This window comes from Bombyx mandarina, chromosome 24, assembly GCF_030267445.1.
Source record: "Bombyx mandarina strain Sakado chromosome 24, ASM3026744v2".
Classification (NCBI taxonomy): Eukaryota; Metazoa; Arthropoda; class Insecta; order Lepidoptera; family Bombycidae; genus Bombyx; species Bombyx mandarina.
In genome coordinates, this window is record NC_143230.1 from 11259018 (window position 1) to 11285673 (window position 26656).

Here is a 26656-nt window from a genome sequence, read left to right on the forward strand (position 1 = left end):
GCAAGATGACATGTTAAAATGCTTTTAGTTGCATTAATGCATCTGTGGAGTTTCACGAAATAAGTTTAAGTTCCTTCCACCAGTCGTATGGAGGAATGTAATTCGTGCGATGAATTAACTCTCCAACAGCGGAGTTGGGGCGCGTATGAGAACCTCAACCTGTATTTATCGAAAACAAGGGTATATTCATGAGCGAGATTAACCTTTTGAGCGCGTAACGTCGATATATCGACGGAACGTCGTGGCTTTATGGATAAGACATTCGGTGCATTCGTATCTATCGATGCAGCGGTGTTCGAATGCCGCAGGAGGGTACCAATTTTTCTAATGAAATACGTACTTAACAAATGTTCATGATTGACTTCCACGGTGAAGGAATAACATCGTCTAATGAATATCAAACTCGCAAAATTATAATTTGCGTAATTGCTGGTGGTTGAACCTCTTATGAGTTTGCACGGGTAGGTACCAGTGGTACCACCCTGCCTGTTTCAGCCATGAAGCAATAACGTGTTTTGGTTTGAAGGGTGGGGCGTTCGTTGTAACTATACTGAGACCTTAACTCATATCTCAAGATGGGTGGTGGCATTTATGATATAGACGTGTATTGGCTCCTGTAACCACTTAAAACAGGTGGGCTGTGAGCCACACATCTATGCATAAAAAAAACATTGACCAGAACCTAAACCTCAACCCAGTGATTTATTATTCAGTTAGCTGTTACCACAATAAATATGTTCATATGGTCAAGGAAATGTGTCAGTGTAATTTTCCTGTATGAATGAGAGGTTTATTTTTAAAGGTAAATAATCTATGTCACTCTCCTGATTGAATACTATAGCATTAAAAAAATTATATCAGTCCGTAGCTTTGTATCAATGTGAAATAAGGACCAACAAACATACTTTGACATTTATAATATTAGTATGTATTATGTATTATTTATATTTAGATTTTTTTTATGACTAAATATTAATTTTTTTTTTTACTATCTGTTCATTGTGAGTAGTACTCATAGGAAAGGAATATTGTTATTATATCATAAAAATTATAATATTAGCAATTCACAGTATATGTAACGTATTAGAAAAAAATTAAAGCTTATAGCAAATCCATGACCACTGTGTGCTTTCAAATGTGATAACTGGAAGTTAGGCCTTTCAATGTAATTGGAATTTAATGTTAACTTGATTAAAACCCTTTTCAAGCTTTCTTGATTCATTATGTGTAAGCAGTATTTTTCATTTTCTTATTGCCCTTTATCCCAAAAACTTAGATGATGCTGGTAGTAGATACCAAAATCCATAGCTATCAACAATGTGACTCACTTTATATGAGACAATATAAAGCACTCTGATGCGAAGATATGTTTGTTTCATGTCAGAAATAAATGAAACAATAGTACTCACCCATACATTGGTTTTGCCTCTGTTAATTATAAAATTTAAAACATTATTTAAATTTATTTTAAAATACTCAATGTTAATGTATATAGCATATAGTAAATTATTATTTATAAAAAAATTATCTGCCTATCAGAAGCTAAGCAAAAACCTCAATCGTGTCTACGACGTTTCCAAGAGGAGCTCAAATATAAAGACATTTAAAACAACAATAATTTACACGTCGGTCTACTGAAGATTTCTTCTTTTTGTAGTCGATCCTTATATCACAGGGGTGGTCGACTTGATTAGAACCAAGATCTACTGTCTACTGACGAAATACTCTGCGATCTACCAATGACTTTTCTTGAAATTTAATAAAACAATGTATCTCGTATGTCGTATCACTCTTGTCAGAGCGGTCGTGGTCGTCATCCAGCATCATTGCTGTGGGCAGATGTTATGCGCCTCACGAGCGATCGCCACTCCTCCCGGTTTGTGGTGAGCCTGGTGCACTCCTGCAAACAGCCGCCAACTGCCGACTTGATCTGGTCGGTCCATCGCATGGGCACCCTTCCACGCGGTCTGGTGCCTTCTACTTTGCCCTGCACACCGCTTGCCCCGGACGCAGGACGGCGCCGGTTCCTACGCGGTTTGCATGGCGATCGTGTTCTCTTTGCTTGTACTTTCATTACGACTTTCTTGGGAAGATTAGTTGCAGTGGTTTCCCCTTGCCTTCTGCACCAGTCCTTTTGGAGATTATTTAGATCTCCAGGCTGCTGAAGCCTCTGGTAGGTTACCCAGCCAGATGTTAGTGGTTATACCGCCACAGCTCGGTCGCCAAGTCCTCGTCCGTTATCTAGCAGGGGGCACCACGGGCAGGTGAGGTTGACATTTGGGGCCGACTAGATGATATTGCCGTTCTCCCCCTTACCCCCCAATGTAGTTCAGTATAAAAATAAGTAGCATATTTACTTACTTTTATTAAAAAGATTAAAATAAACCTGAAATTATATAATAAAAGAGAACTATTGTGTAGAAGAGAGGATAAATAATGTGACGTAATGGTCAGATGTAGATCATGCGTGCAACAATTGGTGATTACATTGTGCAGTCTGTTCTATGTATTTATATTTTTTGTCTTGCCATGATCGACTGAACTAATAGCCACAATCGACCGGTCGATCGCGATCTACCGGTCGATCGCGATCTACCGGTTGGCTGCTATATCAGATCTGTTATAACCCAGCTATGAACCTTGTCTGATATCAGTGTACCGGGCGTCTTAGTCTTATAACATATTTACACAGACGCCACACTTGTAACCTACTTCCTTCAAGCTGACCCACCGCTGACTCACATGTGTACTAATTGATAATTAGCAGTTGAGTGATTACTTGTAATTGTACTTTATCACATTGAAATAATAACAGTTATTTAATTCATTCTGATATTGATATTATTAATGTTGAATGTGATTAGTTTATTCAGCTGTGGCGGGTAGCCATCATACAACGCAAGATAATTGACAGATGCCTGAATCTCGCTTACGACATTTTCAAGATAAAGCGCATATATACAAGTTCCGAACAACAACATTCGGACCGTCGGTCTACCGAGCAATATCACCGGCTCGGTGGAAGATCTTCCCTTCGTCGTTAAGTATTTCCAAACTGGTGACCTGCGACGAGATGTGAACACGCAACCTTCTGATTCATCTTCAGCGCATCAAGAACGTCGGCTACCACAATCCCCGCATTATCGCAGATAAAAGCACGTCATTGACAGTCGTCCCACAGCAAGCCAGCATCGCAGCCTCAACAGGACCATCGCAGCCGACTCACCGCGCTTCCTGGTCCTACGGCACGCAACTTCACTGCCTCATCACGCCGCTACAGTTCATCGCAGCCCACGACCGGATCATCAACGCTTGGGGTCACACATCTCCGGCGTGGCAGCTCTGCATCACATGGACTACGCACGACACGCACGCAACATTCAAGCTCAGTCTCGACTCACCGCAGACTTCGAGCAGCACTGGCGACAATCACGCAGCATTCAGCTCAGTTTCGACTCACTGCAAACTTCGAGCAGCACTGGTGACACGCACGCAGCATTCAAGCTCAGCCTCGACTCACCGCAGGCTTCGAGCAGCACTGGCCCTTGCAAGCTAATCTCAGCACGGACAACGCTAACTAAAAAAATGACACGACCTCCAGTCTCGGAGGGGAGTGATGTGGCGGGTAGCCATCATACAACGCAAGATAATTGACAGATGCCTGAATCTCGCTTACGACATTTTCAAGATAAAGCGCATATATACAAGTTCCGAACAACAACATTCGGACCGTCGGTCTACCGAGCAATATCACCGGCTCGGTGGAAGATCTTCCCTTTGTCGTATATACCCAAACAGCTATTGACAGAAGAGAGTTTTTTTTGTTTAGGGTTCCGTATTAGAATTGGAAATAGGGATCCTCTTTTTTTTTCCTACCTAAGCTGATAGCCTGGAGAGGCTATTTCAGCGTAACCTTAACTAGTATGTGAGCTCACGGGGCTCAAACCGGAGTGATGTTAACACTGACCCTAGCAAGAGCCGTGCTTCGCAGAATCTACCACCGGATCGGAAAACGAATTTACCTATCTACTTTTGAGCTGAAGCCTTGAGTTGGGTGACGGCCGGTGTCGCGCTATGGTCGAGAACCAAACGTCTACACCCGAACACGGTACGTTAGTCGTGAAGATAAAAAAAATTGTAAATAGACATGCTTTAACAAAAACCGACTTCAAATAGAAAAAAAAAAGATATTCCAAAACAAATTAATATACACTTAAAACAATAATCATCGAAATCGGTTGGCGTGATATTGATTTATTGAATTATTTGTCGCGCACGTACTTAATGCACATTATATGGTTTTCTCATGGATACCATTATCATAACTGGACTAAATTGAAATGGCACCGTCACACGGGAAGCGTCAGCTATCTAATTGATAAAGAATCATCAAAATCGATTTACCCAGTCAAAAGTTATGAGGTGACCAACATAAGCGCGTAGGTAGGCAGCGGCTAGGCTCTGCCCCTGGCATTGCTGAAGTCCATGGGCGACGGTAACCACTCACCATCAGGTGGGCTGTATGCTCGTCTGCCTACAAGGGCAATAAAAAAAATGAAAAAAAATAGTCGAATTGAGAACCTCCTGCTTTTTTGAAGTCGGTTAATAAAAAGACACGTGACCCGTACGTTCTAGTATATGTGCATTATTTGATTTAATCAAACGCCGCGCGCCTTATCAACGCTCTGGCCTAGATAATAACGCTGAGGCAATAAGCAATGCAGGAAAAGTTGGTATTAATATAACTAAAACCAAACCAAACATGGGATGTGTATTGAACATGTTTTAATCCTATAGGCGGGGTGTGGGTCATGATTCGAGTGCTCTTAAGTGAATGATGTAAATCCTTTTTGATATGGGGATCGTTGTCGCAATTAGGGATTTTTATGACGTGATAACGTTCTTATAAATAGACTAGCTTTTGCCCGCGACTCCGTCCGCGTGGAATAGTTACTTTGGCATAACGCTAAATTTTAAGGATAAGATAAGAATACCATCTTTATAAAAACGCCTTCACAAATAATGCTTTATTTGAGAACAAATTTGATTAGCATAAAAACGTTATAGTGAGCCAACCTTAATATATAGACATGCTCTTTTAAAGGGGAACAAGTCTGTCATACATTATTTTAGCGAAACTTTAACCGTTTCCGCAGCGCACGCAGCGGAAGCTCTCAATAGGGAAAAAACTCCGATTTTGAAACATTCTTTATTGGTGCTCTGTTTGTATTGGTCTCTGCCTGATTTTATATAGCCTATAGCCTTCCTCAATAAATGGGCTATCTAACACTGAAATAATTTTTCAAATCGGACCAGTAGCTCCTGAGATTAGCGCGTTCAAACATACAAATTCTTCAGCTTTATAATATTAGTATAGATGAACGGCCGCTGCACGCTCGAAAAAGTGTCACGTTCCGGCTGAGCCTGAGCGTGAAAGCGAGAGCGCGGAACAAGCGATAGAGAGGCACGATCGGCCCTAGCGTTGGCTCGTGACACATTTATCTCTCTTCTCGCGTGACGTCAGAGCTAGCAGTTAGAATAGTTCGGCTACTGACGTTATCGGCTGAAACTATCGTCCGTAAATCGATTTTGCAGACAATCAATATTTTTTTTATTTTTTATTTTTGCATAAAGCATTGCGAACATCTCATGGGGTTAGGCCCACCACACGAGCCGGGTTTGATATCCGGTCGATCAGTATACTTCATCACCTTGGATGGCTTCGACAAGTTTCAATCACAATAAATCTAATTTTTTTTTTGACATAGTAGCCAAACGATCATACGGCCCACTTAATGGTAAGTGACACAACCTAGTCGCTGCCTGAAACGCATGTATACCGAAATAGAATAATGGTAGCGTAATATTAGCGGTACCCCATCTCGTATCCGGTGGACGATGGCGGTATAGACATTGTCATGTCAAGGTAACGATCTAATAGAAGTCTAGTGGCGTTTTTTTCTCCCCCACTTCTTCGCTGGTAGCCTATGAGGCCTTTTTTTATTGCTTAGATGGGTGGACGAGCTCACAGCCCACCTGGTGTTAAGTGGTTACTGAAGCCCATAGACATCTACAACGTAAATGCGCCACCCACCTTGAGGTATAAGTTCTAAGGTCTCAGTATAATTACAACGGCTGCCCTACCCTTCAAACCGAAACGCATCACTGCTTCACGGCAGAAATAGGCAGGGTGGTGGTACCTACCCGCGCGGATTCACAAGAGGTCCTACCACCAGTAAAAATCGCGAATCGAGAATCTACCGCCGGATCGAAATCGCGACCCACCGAGAAGATACGGCGTGAAACTCAGTGGTAAAATAATGAAGAAACTACCGCATCCGCGAATTACGATATTCGTTGGTCTATTTCGTTAACCAACCAGTCCATTAATGCTCCACCCATTAGGAATAAATTCTGACAATAGCTGACGCGGTTCGAGTCGCTGGCACACCGCCAGACTCAAGGGATTCCTTATAAATAAACCTCCTTTAAGGATGTCTGAGTATTCATTCGAAATATGAAATAAATCAATGAAATGACGTTACTATTTTTCAATTGCTAAAGGACTTTTTGGCGGGAACGCGAGGAGTGAATTTGTGTGTGATTTGTTTTATTTTATCTATTTAGTGTTCTCGAGGTTTAAATGTGTAATAACGGTGGTTTATCAACTGTTTAGCATCAGCTGTGAAAGTGCATAAATGTGGGAAAATGAAACAAAGCCGCTAAACGTAACTTCTCGGGATCCTCCAAAAAGTCAACTGAAAAAGTCTCTGTAAATGACCACCATTTTACTGAGATTATATTTCATCCCATATCATTTCATTTCATGCCATGTTTCATATTAATCAACTTCATTTCGTTTCATAGTATATAATTTTTCGTATAAAAAAGTTTTCATTAAAATTAAAATAAGACTTGACTTAAAAGTCTTAGTTACCAGGTCATAAAATCCCTTAATCAATTGCTAAACTGGTAGTCTAGTTTTTAATACACCTTTATTAGCTTCATACCGTGATTTTGACCCCCTTCAAAACGTCGGATTGACTCGAAATTTGACGTACTCATCAAGAACTGATGATGACAATTCAATATTTTAAATAGTTACCCGTTATTCTTCGACTTTTGGCAGACAAAACGAATTCATTTAAGCATCACTACTTATTTTTTATTGCTACTATTAAATAGTAGCAAATTTGGAAACTATTGTATTTGTCTGAATGTACATTAATGAATAATTTATGATAATTAATGCAACTTAAACTAAAACAATTGAAATAATAATAATAGTTTAAAAAAAGACAACTAAAAAACACGCTTTTATAGAAAATCCGACTAAAAAATAGAAAAAAAAATATTGTAAAAAAAAAGCGTGGAGTACTTTTTAAGATATTATCAAAATGATAATCTTTCTGCTCATTCATATCTGGCAATAAAATTTAATTTTTTTTTAAGACGAGCGCACGGCCCACCTGATGCTGAGTGGTTACCGTCGCCCATGGACTTCAGCAATACCAGGGGCAGAGCCAAGCCGCTGCCTACCGCTTAAGACTCTCCACAAGCCTCGTTTGTAAAAGGACATGTCATTGCGTTCGGCAAAAACCGTGGAGGGGAGCCCGTTCCAAAACCGGCCACTTCGATAAAGCGGCACGACACGAGAATCCTCTCATCGTGGCCGCCGGAAACTACATAGCCGATCCTGTGGACCAAATGGTAAACAGTCGACGTCGCCCAAAACACGTCTTTCGGATCCTCTCGATCCACTAACGGTGCTTTTAGGTACCACAAGCACCTGTCATCGCTCTCGTCGAACCCGTCGCTTGCGACGAAGAATCTCTGCACTGAGTTTCTCGCCGGATCTTCTCAGTGGGTCGCGTGTCCGATCCGGTGGTAGATTCTGCGAAGCACGGCTCTTGCTAGGGTTCGTGTTAGCAACGTTATCGGGTTTGAGCCCCGTGAGCTCACCTACTACTTAAGTGACGCTGATATGGTCTCCATAGGCTTAAAATTACCGAACATAGATACGATTTGTAAGATCGTGTGGCTGGTTTTTTCACTAACTCCGCGAATCTCTGTTTGGAACCGGTGGAGAGTTTCCTCTGATATTTATGATTCCTCCGAAGAAGTCTTTTGTGAGCGTTTTTTACGAAAAAATGCGGCGCAACACGATAACGCTCTTATCGCGACCGCTTCAGATAACATAACCGACCCAGACGACGGGGCAAGGCGTAATCGCATAAGGCAAGGGTAAGTCGTCGTGGCCTAAAGGATAAGACGTCCGGTGCATTCGTATGTAGCGATGCACCGGTGTTCGAATCCTGCAGGCGGGTACCAATTTTTCTAATGACATACGTACTCAACAAATGTTCACGATTGACTTCCACGGTGAAGGAATAACATCGTGTAATAAAAATTGTACCCGAAAAAGTATAATTTGCGTAATTACTGGTGGTAGGACCTCTTGTGAGTCCGCGCGGGTAGGTACCACCACCCCGCCTATTCCTGCCGTGAAGCTGTAATGCGTTTCGCTTTTGAAGGGTGCGGGGGCAGCCGTTGTAACTATATTGAGACCTTAGAGCTTATATCTCAAGGTGGGTTGCGCTTTTACGTTGTAGATGTCTATGGGCTCCAGTAACCACTTAACACCAGATGGACTGTGAGCAAGGAACTTATTTCGGATACGTCAGGCATCTTATCTTGTAAGCCACGACGATTTCAAATCTGGTATAGGAGCTAGCCACTGGGAATTCTTAAGGGTGGTTCTCACCTTCAGAACCTGAATAGATATGCTACAAAATAGTTTGTGTCAGACCATTAAAACTGTTTTTAAAACGAACTAACGACCGGTACGGTCTTAAAGCTTTTCAATTTATAACACGAGGGGCTTTTGAAAGCTCGTTGCGTAAATATAAAAGTTCAAAACTTTATACCGTTTGGCAGACTGCAAGGAACCGGCAATACTGGTTTTAAACCAGCACAGCCACTTTAAGCTACGCGTGAGTCATGCTATGCTATACTATGTTTTTTTTATATCACAAACTCGCGACCCGCCCTCGCTTCGCTTCGGAAACATGAAATTTTATTATTGACTAGCTTTTGCCCGCGACTTCGTCCGCGTGGAATAGTTACTTTGGCATAACGCTAAATTTTACCCCCCCCACTTCATTTACAGCACTCAGGATTGGAACTTCATTACTGAACCGGTAGATGGCGTTGAAGAAGCTAGATTTTGAGATTTTTTGACAAACAATTTTTTAATTTTTCGTAAAATAAAAATTTTTTCTTAATAAAAAGTATCCTATGTTACTTCTAATACCTCCAAGAATATGTGTACAAAGTTTCATGATGATCGGTTAAGTAGTTTTCGCGTGAAAGCGTTACAAACAAACTTACATTCAGATTTATAATTATTAGTAGGGATTATTTACGACATCACATTAGAATCCTCAAAAATACCAGTATTTCTCCACTATTTAATGGATGTTATTATACATATAAACCTTCCTCTTCAATCAATCTATCTATAAAAAAAAACCGCATCAAAATCCGTTGCGTAGTTTTAAAGATTTAAGCATACATAGGGATATAGGGACAAAGAAAGCGACTTTGTTTTATACTAAGTAGTGACGGACTCATTATTACGGTTGTACAAAATAGTTATTGGACTTCGACGGTGAAGGAATAACATCGTGTAATAAAAATCAAACCCGCAAAATTTTAATTAGTGTGTGTGTGTGTGTAATTACTGGTGATAGGACGTCTTGTGATATGCTTAGGTTTCAACAACTCATGTAGCGAATGGGGAAACATTTTTTGTTTTTTTATTTATTAGATTCGCACAACTGGATAAAATCTATACACATTAACATTTAACTTTTTTTTTTTTATTGCTTAGTGGATGGACGAGCTCACAGCCCACCTGATGTTAAGTGGTTACTGGAGCCCATAGACATCTAGAACGTAAATGCGCCACCCATCTCGAGATATAAGTTCTAAGGTCTCTCAGTATAGTTACAACGACTACCCCACCCTTCGAACCGAAACGCATTACTGCTTCACGGCGGAAATAGGCGGGGCGGTGGTACCTACCCGTGCGGACTCCCAAGAGGTCCTACCACCAGTGATTACGCAAATTATAATTTTTCGGGTTTGATTTTTATTACACGATGTTATTCCTTCACCGTGGAAGTCAATCGTGAACATTTGTTTAGTACGTATTTCATTAGAAATATTGGTACCCGCCTGCGGGATTCGAACACCGGTGCATCGCTACATACGAATGCACCGGACGTCTTATCCTTTAGGCCACGACGACTTGCAAAAAACATAACATAACATAAAAAAACATATTCTTGAATTCACGCGTTTGGGTATGCTCTGAGGAATTGTTTGAGATGATACCATCATCTCGTTTTTACCATCACACCGCCCGCCACCGGAGTAGAGTTTATCCATACTACCTGGAGCCACTGCGTTCATCCACAGTGCGTTTCCAGAGATATTTTTTGCCACGTACCATCCGGCTTTGGAATGAGCTCCCCTCCACGGTGTGTCGCGAGCGCTATGACGTGTCCTTCTTCAAACGAGGCTCGTGGAGAGTATTAAGCGGTAGGCAGCGGTTTGGCTCTGCCCCTGGAATTGCTGAAGTCCATGAACGACGGTTACACCATCAGGTGGGTCGTAATAAAAAAAAACAATTTGGTTTGGTCGCGTAGTATTCTGAGCGTGTCTCGCAGTGTGCGGCAAGCTTAACCCTCGCACAAGTCGGATCGCGAAGGCTGGTTGTGTAACATAGTAGACAAGAGTGAACTCCAGACAGAAGTTGAACGTACTCTAAGAAGCGATTCTATCGCTTTAATCCGATAGATAGGTTTGTCGCAAGAGACCGCCGCCGATGCGGCGCGTCAGCTGATTTATAATTGTGTCACATTGCGTGCTGTACTAAAAAAACATTTCCGATCCTGCGGAAATAATGGAAAGCAGTCGACGTTGCCCCAAACGCGTCATTTCGGATCCTCCCGATCCATTAACGGTGCTTTTAGGTACATCAAGCACCGGTCATCGTTCTCGTCGAACCCGTCGCTTACGACGAAGGTCTCGGCGAGTAAATTAACCCTCAGACACAGCCCACTGAGTTTCTCGCCGGATCTTCTCAGTGGGTCGCGTTTCTGATCCGGTGATAGATTCTACGAAGCACTGCTCTTGCTTGTTAGCAAGAGCAATGCTTCGTAGAATCTACTTTGGACCCCTTTTTACGAAAATTGCGCGGACGGAGGAGTATGAAACTTCCCACACTTATAGAGAATATAGAGGAGTCCAGAATGTTATTTTTTTTTTATTTATTAAGTATGCATAAAAATACGTTAAATCAATAAAAAAAACATTACACACACTACTATGTATTTGACACACACACGCATGCATACTATTCGTTTATTGTCAAACTTTTCTTATTGCATATAGCCTTTGGTCAAATTAAGAATAGATTAAATATTGTTTCTTTGTTAATATTTTTCTAAAGTGTAGTCTTAGCGAAATCTGTGAAGAAGTAGAATAGTCTTTGACAATAGAATCCTAATGGTGTATATACAAACTTATAATCTATATATTAATACGTGAAGCAAAAACTTGATACCCGTTTTTACGAAAATTGCGCGGACGGAGGAGTATGAAATTTCCCACATTTATAGAGAATATAGAGAAAGAGTGCACAATGCTAATATTTTTCAAAATTAATGCATAAAATATATGTTAAATCAATAAAGAAAACATTACACACACTGCCATGGTTTTGACAGACATACATATGTATATGTATACCTAGTCAGGTCATAAATTCTGGCACATGTTTAATGTAAAATAATTGAAACAAGCTTATTCATTATGTAACCATTCATATACCAAAATGAACTTAACAAAACATAGATTCTTATGACACTAAAGTTTATTCAAAATGACCTCCGTGATTTTGAATACAGGCCTTCAATCTGCGCCGCCAGTCGTCTATCGCAGCACGAACGAGGTCCATGTCAATATCGGCGGCTGCCTTAATCAAGGATGTCTTGAGTGACTCCAAATTGGGATGAGGCTTTGAGCACGCCTTTTCCTCCAAGTATTGCCATATCTTGTAATCTAACGGATTCAAATCTGGACTGGAGGAGGGCTAGTCTTCGTGCCGGATGAAGTCGATTTCACGCGCCGCCAGCCAGTCTTGTGTGCTCTTCGCTCTATGAGCTGGCGCCGAATCTTGTTGGAATACCCAGTGCCTGTTATTGAACATGGTATGAGAAACAGGTTCCACAAGGTTCGTCAGGACTGTATTTTGATACACAACTGCATTCGTTTTTACACCTTTCTCACAAAAATGTACCTCTGTTAAGCCCCAATAAGAAACTCCCAACCAAACCATGAGCGAGGATGGAAAATGACCTCGTTGGACACGCGGAATACGGTTGCTCGCTTCTTCACTACTGTGTGCGTACACCTTATCATTTTGTTTGTTGTAGCTCTCTTCTACGGTAAAAATTTTTTCATCCGAAAAAAGAATTTCCCGATATTTTTTTCCCGCGTACCGCTTCAACAAAGCGCGGCATCTCTTCAGTCACAGGTCCATTAGACGAGCATTCAAACGATGTCCTGTTTTTCTTCGATATGCCCGAAGCCCTAAGTCTTCATTTAACACCCTTTTCACCGTGGTTCTGCTTAACCCCATCTGAAGGGCCAACAGTTTCTGCTTACGTTTGGGATTTCTTTGAATTCGCGCCTTCACAGCTTTTATCACTGCTGGAGTCCTAACAGACCGAGGGCGACCACTTCTTGACCTGTCATCTACACTAGAGTCTTCATTGTATCGTTTGATGGTACGATAAACGAATCTTTTGGTTATATTCAAATTTTTCAGTATGTTAAAAATTTTAATTGGCGCGTAACCGCAACGGTGCAACGCAATAACTGCAAGACGGTCTTCTTTAAGCGTCCACTCCATATTTAAAAATGAGTAAAATTCTAAAAGTATACATTTTTATTTTCATGAGCAATTCGAAATTCGAATTCAATAAACTTTTTTGTGGCCAGCATTCTAAAAGAAAAGTTTTTACTGTGTGACAATACTTATGACCTGACTAGTTATATATACTCTTTTGATTGTCAAACTTTAGTTAATGCTTAAAGTCTGTGGTCAAATTTTAAATAGTTTAATATTGTTTATCTTTAATATTATTTGTCTATAGTGTAGTCTTGGCGAAATCTGTGATTATAGAAGTATTATAATAGTCTTTGACAATATAACCGTAATAATGTTCAAACTTATAATTTCAATTAATTTTAGTCGAATTTCGACTATCAGGGAACCACTGGTTGTATTTGAATCGTCTGTTATCAAAGGTGGCAATCTGTGCATTTGGACAAAAAAATGTTATTGATATGTCAATACAGATTGATTTGAATATAATCGTCTCCTTCAAAGAATACGGTTCAAAACCTGCATTCTATCATCTGACATCTAAGATGTCGTTCAGAAGAGTTTTGTGACTGCCAATGGAATACAAAGTCAATAATTCGTTTTTCTGATTTACCAATAATTGTCCAAAAGTCACATTGCCGGCTTTGATAATAGTCGACTCAATTTATCGCAAGCCGTCGCCGCGTCGTCCCCTCCTGACTCGCGCACACTCGATAAATAAAAACGAATAACCGGTCGTTGATGAGAGAGAGCTCTTCGGGTTTTGGGCGAAACAAAACGAAAAATTAAAAAAAAAATCTCAAACCAGTTTCTTAAAATCGACCACGCAACTTGAAAGTTGTGCGGTTGTTCTTTGGAATGACGCATCTAGTGTTCGTTCGTTTTAGTTCTGTTGGAATCTATATATTAATACGTGAAGCAAAAACTTTGTATCCCTTTTTACGAAAATTGCGCGGTCGGAGGAGTATGAAATTTTCCACACTTATAGAGATTGTAGAGAAGAAGTGCACAATGCTAATATTTTTTTAAAATAAAGCATAAAAGATACATTAAATCAATAAAGAAAACATTACACACACTACATACCATGTATTTGACGCACACACGCATGCATACTATTTATTGTCAAACTTTTGTTCTTGACGACGACGACGTGTAATCTTGGCGAAATTTGTGATTATAGAAGTATAAAATACAATCATAATAGTGTACAAACTTACAATTCCAATTAGTTATAGTCGAATTTCGACTACTGCGGGACCTCTAGTTTAATTTAAAATGTAACGGCATTGTCTCTATCGGTTTTGGTTAGAATTTGCTTTTTTGTATTGTTTGAGTGTGTGTTAAGTGGTTATTAGAGCCCATAGACATCTGCAACGTAAATGCGTCTTGAGATATAAGTTCTAAGGTCTCAAGTATAGTTACAACGGCTGCCGCACCCTTCAAGCTGAAACGCATTACTGCTTCACGGCAGAAATAGGCAGGGTGGTGGTACCCACCCACGCAGACTCACAAGAGGTCCTACCACCAGTAATTACGCAAATTATAATTTTGCGGGTTTCATTTTTATTACACGATGCTATTCCTTCACCGTGGAAGTCAATCGTGAACATTTGTTGAGTACGTATTACATTAGAAAAATTGGTACCCGCCTGAGATTCGAACACCGGTGCATCGCTACATACGAATGCACCGGACGTCTTATCCTTTAGGTCACGACGACATAACGTTCACAATAAATATTTTAGTGATTATTACGTGACTCTAACATGAAGCTATTCTACATAAATTACTTTTAACTAATTTATACTAACATTATTACTATCCAGCCTAATAATAAATGGCGCCAACAACGTGATTTGCATAACAATTACAATACTTAATCAAATTATTAATGTAAATTATAACGTAATTTATTATTAATATTTGATTATTTGACCAATCATTTGTGTTTTTAAACAATAAAATAAACATTAAACATATTCTGTACATTTTCAGATCTAAACTAAATAAATAAATTACTACCTAAATAAATTACTAAATATTAAGTGGTAGAATAACAGTTTCATCTTACTAATAATAAATAATAGGTCGGGGAAAAGTTTTTTCGCATTTTTTTAGGAAAATTCACAACATTTTTTAATATAGAGTATTTTATTTGAAATTTTTTTGCCATCTTGTAGGTAGGGACATTATTCCATTGCTATAGAAATTTTGGGGCTTCTGATCAAAATGCCGCGACAATTGGTTTTGGCAGTCCTCTCGTGATGTTAACCTCACACTGCCTAAAGAATTCTGAAGAGACCGAAACAGGTGGAAATCTGAAGGTGCAAGGTCAGAACTATACGGCGGATGCATTAACACCTCCCAGCTCTCTTAATTTTTGCGGAGTCGCTAAAGCTGTGTGAGGTCTAGTGTTATCATGATGAAAAACCACACCCCTTCTGTTGATTAATTCCGGCCGCTTTTTCTCAACCTCTTTTTTTATTGCCCTTGTAGGCAGACGAGCATACGGCCCACCAGATGGTGAGTGGTTACCGTCGCCCGTGGACTTCAGCAATGCCAGGGGCAGAGCCAAGCCGCCGCTGCCTACTACTTCTTGCTTTAATCTCATTAGTTGATCGCAGTAGAGTTGTCCTGCCTGGTGGTAACAGCACATAATGAATAATGCTCTTCCAATCTCACCATACACACAGCATCACCTTGTTGAGAGTTAACCCGGGTTTCGCCACACTCTGTGAAGCCTGACCGGCCTTTGACCACGACCTTTTTCGCACGTTCTTGTCGTACGTGATTATTCACTTTTCACCAGTTATCAGCTTCTTCAAAAATGGTTCGGTGTCATTACGTCGTAAAGAATCACAAATGAGTACGCGGAGTACACGGTCGATTAACTATGGAGGGCAGAGGTAAGGAGAACCGTCTCAATAACAATTTCAAAAATCCCCCAGAATGGCGCTAGCATAGGCACAGGGTATGCTATGAATTGAGCAGTTGTTAACTAATCGAAGTATGCTGAGTTAGGAAATTTAATATATTTAATGACTAGAGTAGTTAGTGACAGTGTAATATACAAGACCTCACATGTTTACGTAGTCCAAACTAATTTCGTCAATATAACCTAAAATTATTGCTGTGGTAAAACGCGGAGACATCGATTGCATTTTCTTATCGGCTTTAAATAAAATACTTTTTGTGATTTTGTAGTGCTTACAGTTATTTCGTCCTTTTTTTGTTTCTCTATCTTAATCTCTTAAGTTTCAGCGCGTTTTTTTAAATTTACCCGGTTGCTACTGTAGCGCCATCTTTATTTATCAAATTTAAACGGACACTTTTTCACACACAGTCGGTTCTCCTTACCTCTACCCTCCATAATTGATAGGTATCACTATCTATCTCTCTCCATCTCTCTATCTCTCTCTGTCACTGCGGTACGTGACAGTTACGTTAGCGTCTCAATAAAAATTTTAACGTTTTATCTGTCGGTCAGAGTAAATACTTAACAAATTTTACGATAAGATTTCCTCAAAGGAAAACTTACATAATGTTATTTTTATATTTTTTTTAAATCTCCGTTATCGGTTTGTTATCTTTAGTATTTTTTGTGTTTTTTTTTTTCGTTTGCGCAGCATTCCTAGGTAGTTTGTGTTCGTGAATCGTGTGAATTGTCTTAATTAGAAAAACTGATTCTGAATGAAAGTTGCAAGCAGCTTGAAGGAGCTAAGGAACTAAATTGTATTTTTTTTGCTTGTAAACATTTTTTTGGTGTATTCTGGATGTATGTAACGGTAGACAGCGGCTTCGCTATGCCCCTGATATTTCTGACGGTCGCGAGCAATTGTAACCACTTACCATCAGGTTTTTTTTATTGCTTAGATGGGTGTACGAGCTCACAGCCCACCTGGTGTTAAGTGGTTACTGGAGCCCATAGACATTTATGACGTAAATGCGCCACCCACCTTGAGATATAAGTTCTAAGGTTATAGTTACAACGGCTGCCCCACCCTTCAGACCGAAACGCATTACTGCTTCACCGTTGCATCGCTAAATACGAATGCACCGGACACCTTATCCTTTAGGCCACGACGATTTCGTAGTAATTTTTATTCACCCACGTATGACGTAATATTACATTATAGTTAACGCTCGGCGAAACAAAGAAAATGCTTTAGAAATTTAAAGAAAAGAAACAGCTTCATGTTTTTTCATGCATCATATCCTCCTCCATGCATCCTTGAATTAGGAGAATATATAATGTCAGACGCCCACGAGTGGCGCGTCTCCCGACCTCGTGACCCACACGAGGTTCGACGCTGCGATGATGTCACGCCTCAAAGGTCGTCTCAATTGTACAGCGGAAGAATGAATAAGACCAACGATCAGCTGAGACGTTGGATTCGTTTTGGTTTTTCACAGCCCACCTGGTGTTAAGTGGTTACTGGAGCCCATAGACATCTACAACGTAAATGCGCCACCTACCTTGAGATGGGCACTTATTAAAGTTAAACGTTTAGTAATATTTGGAGTTATTTACATATATTTTGCAGAAATTGCTAAAGGATTATTGAGAAGAAAAAATAAGTTCTTTATAAAGGACATTAACTTAAAAACAAAACTATTTTAAATGGTTATTTATAAATGCTATTAACATAATAGACTTTTTGGCGGGAACGCGAGGAGTGAAGTTGTGTGATTTGTTTTATTTTGTCTATTTAGTGTTTCTTCAGGTTTGAATGTGTAATAACGGTGGTTTATTAACTGTTTAATATCTGTGAAAGTGCTCAAATGTGGGAAAATGAAACAAAGCCGCTGGACGTAACTTCTTCGGATCCTCCAAAAAGTACATTGAAAAAATCTTAGTAAATGACCACCATTTTACTGAGATTATATTTCATCCCATATCATCTCATTTAATTTAATTTCAGTTGATTGTCTCAAATTAATTAATTTCATTTCACTCCACCATAAAAATAAGAATATAAATTAAAATAAGACACGACTTAAAGGTCTTGGTTACCAGGTCATAAAATCCCTTATAAAAAAATATTAACTTATTAAAAATTTTATACGTGTGTACATCGCAATAGTTCGTATACCGACGCTCCGCACTTTATAAGAGATTTTGTTTTGTTTTATTTTTATTGCTTAGATGGGTGGATGAGCTCACAGCCCACCTGGTGTTAAGTGGTTACTAGAGTCCATAGACAACGTAAATTCCCTACCCACCTTGAGATGTAAGTTCTAAGGTCTCAAGTACAGTTACAACGGCTACCCCACCCTTCGAACCGAAACGCATTACTGCTTCTCGGCAGAAATAGACAGGGCGGTGGTACCTACCCGCGCGGACTCACCAGAGGTCCTACCACCAGTAATTACGCAAATTATAATTTTGCGGGTTTGATTTTTATTACACGATGTTATTCCTTCACCGTGGAGGTCAATCGTGAACATTTGTTGAGTACGTATTTCATTTGAAAAATTGGTACCCGCCTGCCGGATTCGAACACCGTTGCATCGCTACATACGAATGCACCGAACGTCTTATCCTTAAGGCCACGTCGATAGATCGACGGAACGCGCTCAGAAGGTTAATCTCGCTCATGAAAATACCCTTGCTTTCGATAAATACCGGTTGAGGTTCTCATACGCGCTCCAACTCCGCTGTTGGAGAGTTAATTCATTGCGCGAATTACTTCATTGTTGTTACAAATCGCTGTACCAATTGATGCTGCGTTTGTTCTGACAACCTTGACCATAATATGTCGAAATAGTCTCACGGGTAATTGTAATGTTCATAGCATTTATCTTTTGCAGTTTGAATGTATAACATTTTTATGTTTGGTATGTGTATAGTCTATTTATTTGACAGTAGCTTCGATTCTGGCTTCAGTTTGAATGGTGGACGAGTTCACAGGACTCAACCTGAGAGAATTAGCTAACATCTGTCTTAGCAAAAACAGTGCTTCGCTGAATCTACCAACGGATCGGGTCGACGTCGCCCAAAACACGTCATTTCGGATCCTCCCGATCCATTAACGGTGCTTTTAGGTACCCCAAGCACCGTTCATTGTTTTTGTCGAACCCGACGCTCTCGACGAAGGGCTCGGCGAGTAAATTAACCCACAGACACAGCCCACTGAGCTTCTCGCCGGATCTTCTCAGTGGGTCGCGTTTCCGATCCGGTGGTAAATTCTGCGAAGCACGGCTCTTGCTAGGGTTCGTGTTAGCCGAACCCGTCGCTTGCGACTAAGGGCTCGGCGAGGACGGTGACCGGTGCTTGTAGTACCTAAAAGCACCGTTAATGGATCGGGAGGGTCCGTATTGACGTGTTTTGGGCGACGTCGACTGTTTCCAGCGGCCACGACAAGAGGGCTCTCATGTTGTGCCGCCTTCTCAGAGTGGTATCTTGATGCCAAGCTCTTGCTGTAAATTCATGTGCACACGACAATCACACAAATGGCGGTAGTTATTATAAGCCAAGGACTGGTAACACTAATCGTCCGATTTGTGAGACTAATTAACCGATATCCAATATAATTGGAACTTCCATTATCTGCCGGTGGGCGGCGGCGTGCGAGCGTTCGTGTCACATCGCAAAATCACAGGTCACAACTGACATTGTCAGCGACTATCCGATATCACGAATTTTCAATCCATACGAATGTTAGGAAATGATTCAATCACGATGATACGGACGTATTTCACACACACAATAAACTATTATTGTATGATTGAATAAGATTCTAAACCAGCCTTTTCCAAAGTGGGCGATAACGCCCCTTGTGGGCGCTACAGGCCTTAAGGGGGCGCGGTAAGAGACCCAGACAAAAAAAAACGGGGGCGTTGGGTAGAGGCTTGGGAGGCGATTTGTAATTTCATCTAGGAGAACTCTTAGACTAGACACCGACTGAGCTCTGGTTATAGTGATTTTTAAGTAGGTGAAAAAATGGGGGCGTTACAAAATAATTTATCCCAAAGTGGGCAGTAGACAAAATCTGTTTGGGAATCCCTGTGTAACTTGCAAGGTTTTCCATCAGCACCAGTGCCCGTACCTCCTTCTTAGTATGCCGTTTTTTTTTATGGCTTAGATGAGTGGACGAGGTCACACAGCCCACCTGGTGTTAAGTGGTTACTGAAGCCCATAGAGATCTACAACGTAAATGCGCCACCCACCTTGAGATATAAGTTCTAAGATCTCAGTATAGTTCTCAATTAGACGGAGGAAGCTGAACTGGTTTCCTAGTTTTAGGCGGTTACCGTAGCCCGTGGACATCACAGCGAGAACGCCACGTTTAGATATATTTTTAACGGAGCGTGACATTTTATTTAATAATGTAAACTCAATTGAATGCGAAAGTTACAATTTGTTTAAGATAATCGTTGGTAAATTTTGTTTAATTTGACAACGATTTATCATTTTGTAATCGAATAAATGGTAATTTTAATTAAGAGCTGGTAACACTGAATGGAGTTGCGTTTATCATAGCTGCTCTGCACGCGTTTTACGTAAGAGCATCCGGGTGATGGAAGGCCGGCTATCCTCGACCCACGCTGGTTCTGACCCAGCGGGGTATTCCGTAGGATAACCCATTCTAACCGGCGCCATCTAGGCGGGCTCCGGATAGCCTGCCGACCGAGAGTGCTGGTGGTCGTGGCGCCGACGACCGCCGGTCCGGCGTCCCGAGGGCTGAGGGTGATGGGACTAAACGCTTCACTTTCCCCGCTTTAGCTTTTCATGAGTTCTGTCTCATGCGAGGTTCGGACGTGGGTTGTTGAGTGATAGAAGGCTTTAGTCAGTTCGACTCCGGCATGCCCCGCCCTCCATCCCCAGGGGAGGGCGGAAGTCCGGCGAATTCCTCCTGACCAAAAAAATAATAATCATAGTTGTCGTAAGTCAACTCATTCATTCGCTCGTTGACAGCGGTCGCACGCGATGGTCGTTAACAAGCCCATTGGCTTTGAATCGTCAATTATCTTTGTAATCCCTTAACGTTTAAGTAATCTAACAAACTGCGTAATTAAAATAGTGTTAAATCAATATTACGGTCTACATATTTCAGGGTTTCTTAAAGTAATGTTCATGTAAAGTAAAAACAAATATTCGCGATTGACTTCCACGGTGAAGGAATAACATCGTGTGATAACAATCAAACCCGCAAAAATATAATTTGCGTAATTACTGGTAGTAGGACCGCTTGTGAGTCCGCGCGGGTAGGTACCATCACCCTGCCTATTTCTGCCGTGAAGCAGTAATGCGTCTCGGTTAGAAGGGTGGGACAGCCGTTGTAACTCTACTGAGATCTTAGAACTCATATCTGAAGGTGGGTGGCGCGTCTACGTTGTAGATGTCTATGGGCTCCAGTAACCACTTAACACCAGGTAGGCTGTGAGCTCGTCCACACATCTAAGCAATAAAAATTAATAAAAAGTAAAACGCCCACCAAGGTTCTCTGTGCTGACGTGTACACGAATCAACAATGACATGCGACAGACTGACCTTACGACGCCTCGATATATGTATTTCTCATTTGCTTTGTAGACAGACACCTATAATGAGTGCTCACCGGTGCTCCTGTGCATGAGCAATGATAGGGTCACAGTCAAGTCGATGTATACGACTCACAGGTGACGCGCGAGTGATTTAAAAAAAATCGTGCGCCTGCAACATGGTCCACGTGAAAGAAGTGAAACTTCTTTTGCGGTTTGTAGTATTATAATAATATTATGTAGTAGCGCTTTGTATTTTCGCGAACGACGGGTTCGACGAGTGAATTGACCCACAGACACATCCCACTGTGTTTCTCGCCGGATTTTCTCAATGGGTCGCGATTCCGATCCGGTGGTAGATTCTGCGAAGCACTACTCTTGCTAGGACCAGTGTTAGGAAATTCTCTCAGGTTGAGCCCGTGAGCTCACCTAACCCTTCCGCGCGTGGCTGGAACGGCCTCTTAGGTCAACAGCGAATAGATAGGAAGAAATAACACAACACTCAATAGTCATTGTTAGCGAATCAGCCCACTGAGTTTCTCGCCGGATCTTCTCAATTGGTCGCGATTCCGATCCGGTGGTAGATTCTACGAAGCACTACTTTTGCTAGGGTCAAAGTTAGCAAATTCTCTCAGGTTGAGCCCGTGAGCTCGCCTACTACTACTAAGCTGTAATAGCCTCTTAGGCCAACAGCGAATAGGTAGGAAAAAAAAATACAACACGCCGTAGACATTATTAGCGAAAATGTGCATATAGCAAGATATCCACATTATGGTCAAGACATTTTTAAACTATGTACATTCATGTTTTTTTATTGCTTAGATGGGTGAACGAGCTCACAGCCCACCTGGTGCTAAGTGGTTACTGGAGTCCATAGACATTTACAACGTAAATGCGCCACCCACCTTGAGATATAAGTTCAAAGGTCTCAAGTATTGTTACAACGGCTGCTCCCCAACCTTCAAACCGAAACGCATTACTGCTTCACGGCAGAAATAGGCGGGGTGGTGGTACCTACCCGTGCGGACTCACAAGAGGTCCTACCACCAGTAAATGTGGTCTTCAAGACATTTTTAAATATGTACATTGGTGCGTCCTTTTTTTCGTGATTCACAAATTGGGTTTTGTTTTTTAATTCTCCGTCGGCTTCTATTTTTGCTGCAATAGTGAGTGATATTAAAAAAATCAATTTACGTTCGAACGCCGGGCCCACGTAAAAACTTTTAAATAAATTTAATGGACAACAAAATTGATTTTGTTTTTAAGCACAATAATAGGTAGCGGCGACAAAAACCTCAATTGAGGCTGCGTCTCATTTGCTATTTTTTCGCGTGCACCTCATCGGTCGCGCTCTAGATGAGATCGGGATGGGATGACGTCACTGAACCAGCTTTGTGGCGGCTTAGTGACGCGTAGCGATCGAATGAATGCATCAGGGTTCGACCGTGGTTGTCTGTTTAAGTAGCGTCGCGGAAAATTGGATGGGGGACACGTGCTCGCGACTCAGTGGCTGGCGTGGGAAGGGGGCCTTTTTAAACAAAAAAATTTTTATTGCTTATGTGTGTGGACGAGCTCACAGCCCACCTGATGTTAAGTAGTTTACGGTTACGGATGTTAAGTACTCCACGGTGTTTTCCGAGCGCTATGAACATGTCCTTCTTCAAACGAGGCTTGTGGAGAGTATTAAGCGGTAGGCAGTGGCTTGGTTCTGCCCCTGGCATTGCTGAAGTCCATGGGCGACGGTAACCACTCACCATCAGGTGGGCCGTATGCTGGTCTGCCTACAAGGGCAATAAAAAAAAAAGTTACCGGACCCCTAGACATCTACAACGTAAATGCGCCACCCACCTTGAGATATAAGTTCTAAGGTCTCAGTATAGTCACAACGGCTGCCCCACCCTTCAAACCGAAACGCATTTAGACGGGGCGGTGGTACCTACCCGTGCCGACTTACAAGAGGTCCTACCACCAGTAAATAATAAAACTAAACTACTAAATAACTAAAACTAAACTACGCTTTTTAAAGGTTTAACATGTCATTGTGATATTTTTAATATTAATCATCTTTGCAACATTTATTTTTTGTTTTTTTACCAGGTACATTATCTGTCTTTTAAAGTAAGATAAAATTATGTATTAATTTTGTTAATAGTAGTCGAAATATAGGTAAACTAAAAAAATAAAAAATAAAACTAAACTACGCTTTTTGACAGTATTTATGAGAAAAATACTGGTGATACCAATAAATGATTCCGCATATTATAACTCGAATTTCGAATATTTTTGGAAATTGTACACTTTTAATGCGAAAAGACGATTTACTGTAGACCAGCGGTAGGGTAACTTAATTTTAATTATTACCCCAAAATATTTTTGTGTAAGTTGATATTAACTCATGGCGAGGAACAAAAAATAACGAAATCGCTTCTTTTTAGCATCTTTCATATTATAGCCCCCATGATAATTTGAAATCGCAACGATTCTAAAAAAAATTCAGTTGAATATATACTTTTTACTCACAAAAGTTTCATTTTTACAAACCCCCCCAAACTTCATTTTACCCCCTTTGGGGTAATTCACCCCGGTTCCCCGAACGCTTCTTTAGACCATCTGACGTTTTGTGCGTTTTGTTACAGGACCGTGCATGACTCCTGAAGGACTCGTGCTACCGGATTACTAACCCAGGTCTTGCTTGACAAGTAAGTTTAAATTTTTGGTCCAATGTGCGTCCGACTAATTTTTCAAGCTTTTTTTGGGTTGTTTTTTTTTTGACGTACCACGAAATGATCAGATGTTTGAGGTTTTTTCTTTTTTTAAATCGAATATTATTTTATTAATATTTTATAATGATAAGAAAAGAAGTGTTCTTTGGAACGGAAATTGTAGCAATCTGATGAAAAATTACGCTAAGTTCCACCACGATTTCGACTAGAGCCTTATTTTATTGATCTAGAGCCTTATTTTACTAATCTAGAAGTTCATGGAAGTCGTCTCCGGGTCAGTAGAAAAGACCCATAGACACAGCCCACTGAGTTTCTCGCCGGATCTTCTCAGTGGGTCGCGTTTCCGATCCGGTGGTAGATTCTGCGAAGCACTGCTCTTGCTAGGGTCCGTGTTAGCATCACTCCGGTTTGAGCCCCGTGAGCTCACCTACTAGTTAAGGTTACGCTGAAATAGCCTCTCAAGGCTATCAGCTTAGGTAGGAAAAAAGTGGTCCTCATCCGTGCGATGCGATGAGATTGCCTTAAGCGATGTTCCCTGTTACTTGCAAGTTTAAATTGTTAATAACCCTTCGAAGTCAATTGTAATTTTGATTCGACTCAATCTACCACCTTCGTATATTCGAATATTAATTGCATGAAGCATGGAGGGGCGTTGGGGGGGGCCGTGACCACCCATTTTCCGCCCGTCGCGTCGACGTCGCGTCGCCAGGGGGGTCGGAGACCGTCTGGGTACTTTTTATTTGATTTTATTGCGTTGTATTGATATGAGGGTAGAGGCATAAATTGTGGATTTATGGGCGTTTTCGATTGGGGCTTGGGGGTAGGGTTGCCAACTATACTGTTAAAAACAGTATTAGTTATACTTCTCGGAGACGGTTTTTTTAATTTATTGCTTAGATGGGTGGACGAGCTCACAGCCCACCTGGTGTTAAGTGGTTACCGGAGCCCATAGACATCTATAACGTAAATGCGCCACGCACCTTGAGATAAAAGTTCTAAGGTCTTAAGTATAGTTAGTTACAACGGCTGCCCCACCCTTCAAACCGAAACTCATTACTGCTTCACGGCAGAAATAAACAAGGTGGTGGTACCTACTCGCGCGGACTCACAAGAGGTAATACCACCAGTAAATTACAGTACTAGTATATACAATACTATAATAGTTAGACATATGCTGTTGCGACACTTTTTGTAAATAATAATGTGTTCTACAAAGTCGTAGCACATTATTTTATTCTACTGGTGGTAGGACCTCTTGTGAGTCCGCGCGGGTAGGTACCACCGCCCTGCCTATTTCTGCCGTGAAGCAGTAATGCGTTTCGGTTTGAAGGGTACGGCAGCCGTTGTAACTATACTTGAGACCTTTGAACTTATATCTCAAGATGGGTGGCGCATTTACGTTGTAGATGTCTATGGGCTCCGGTAACCACTTAACACCAGGTGGGCTGTAAGGTCGTCCACCCATCCAAGCAATAAAAAAAAACTTGAATGAACAACGACTGGCAATGGTCACGTAGGTAGTGTGCGAGAGAGATGACGCTTTACCAAATATCAAAATAAGCGATTGTCTCTTTCTAAAGATCGATGTGCCATATTTACGTTGCGCTGCCACCATTGCGAAGATTCCGGAAGTAACGTTACGCAGGACGAGTCCAATTGGGGTTCGTACCGGAAAAGCGCGATCGTTTAAAGCCGGCCTGTTCACGGTCTGACATGTTCGACGAATTGCTGGCCGAAAACACATTTGAACCTTTGGATTGTTATTTAGTTTACTAGCGACCCGCTCTCGCTTCGCTTCGGAAACATTAAATTTTATTATTGATAGGCGAGTCTCGCCATGTTGCGCGTGGTACGACAATAACTGCGGACGACGCCGCGGGGCGAAGCTAGTCTAAAAAAAGTAGCCTAAGTTATTCCTTATATCATCAGCTACCTGTCAGTGAAAGTCTCATCAAAATCGGTCCAGCCGTTCCAGAGATTAGCCGGAACAAACAGACAGACAGACAGACAAAAATTGTAAAAAATGTTATTTTGGTTTATGTACCGTATATATATATATATATATATTCATAATATGTATGTAGTAAAAAGCGATTATTTCAATATTACAAACAGACACACCAATTTTATTTATATGTATAGATTTGATACTATGAAAACGAGCACAAATCATTAGTTTTTCGATATTTAATATATAGATAGATAATTTATCTTTAATGTTTTATGACATTTATTGCTCATTAATAATTGTTAATTGTGGTCAACGAAACCCATTTATGTAATTATGTCATTGGCTTCTAAAAAATACAGCAGGATCGGCTAAAACGCGGGAGTCTTTAAGTTGCATTTTATTTTCTTTTATAATGGCGGTCCTTTTTGATTTCGCCAAAGTCAAGTTTTATATAGTCTGTGGTTTTACGCATTTGTCGCAATGAAGTAGGAAACCTATGGAAATGAAACGTCAACCAAAATTTCGTGCCACTGTGAC

At 40.9% G+C, this 26656-nt stretch overlaps 1 protein-coding gene across 11 annotated transcripts in view; it reads left to right on the forward strand.

Moving 5' to 3' along the window:
- hts (adducin 1-like protein hts) overlaps positions 1 to 26656 on the forward strand; it is an 81987-nt gene that overhangs the window by 2061 nt on the left and 53270 nt on the right. For 8 of the 11 annotated variants that reach the window (XM_028181708.2, XM_089737913.1, XM_028181712.2 and 5 more), the window contains exon 2: positions 24082 to 24144. The exons of the other annotated variants lie outside the window; for them this stretch is intronic. The gene's annotated coding sequence lies outside the window, so the exon portion shown is untranslated. The remainder of the gene's footprint in view (positions 1 to 24081; positions 24145 to 26656) is intronic. 11 annotated transcript variants of the gene reach the window in all.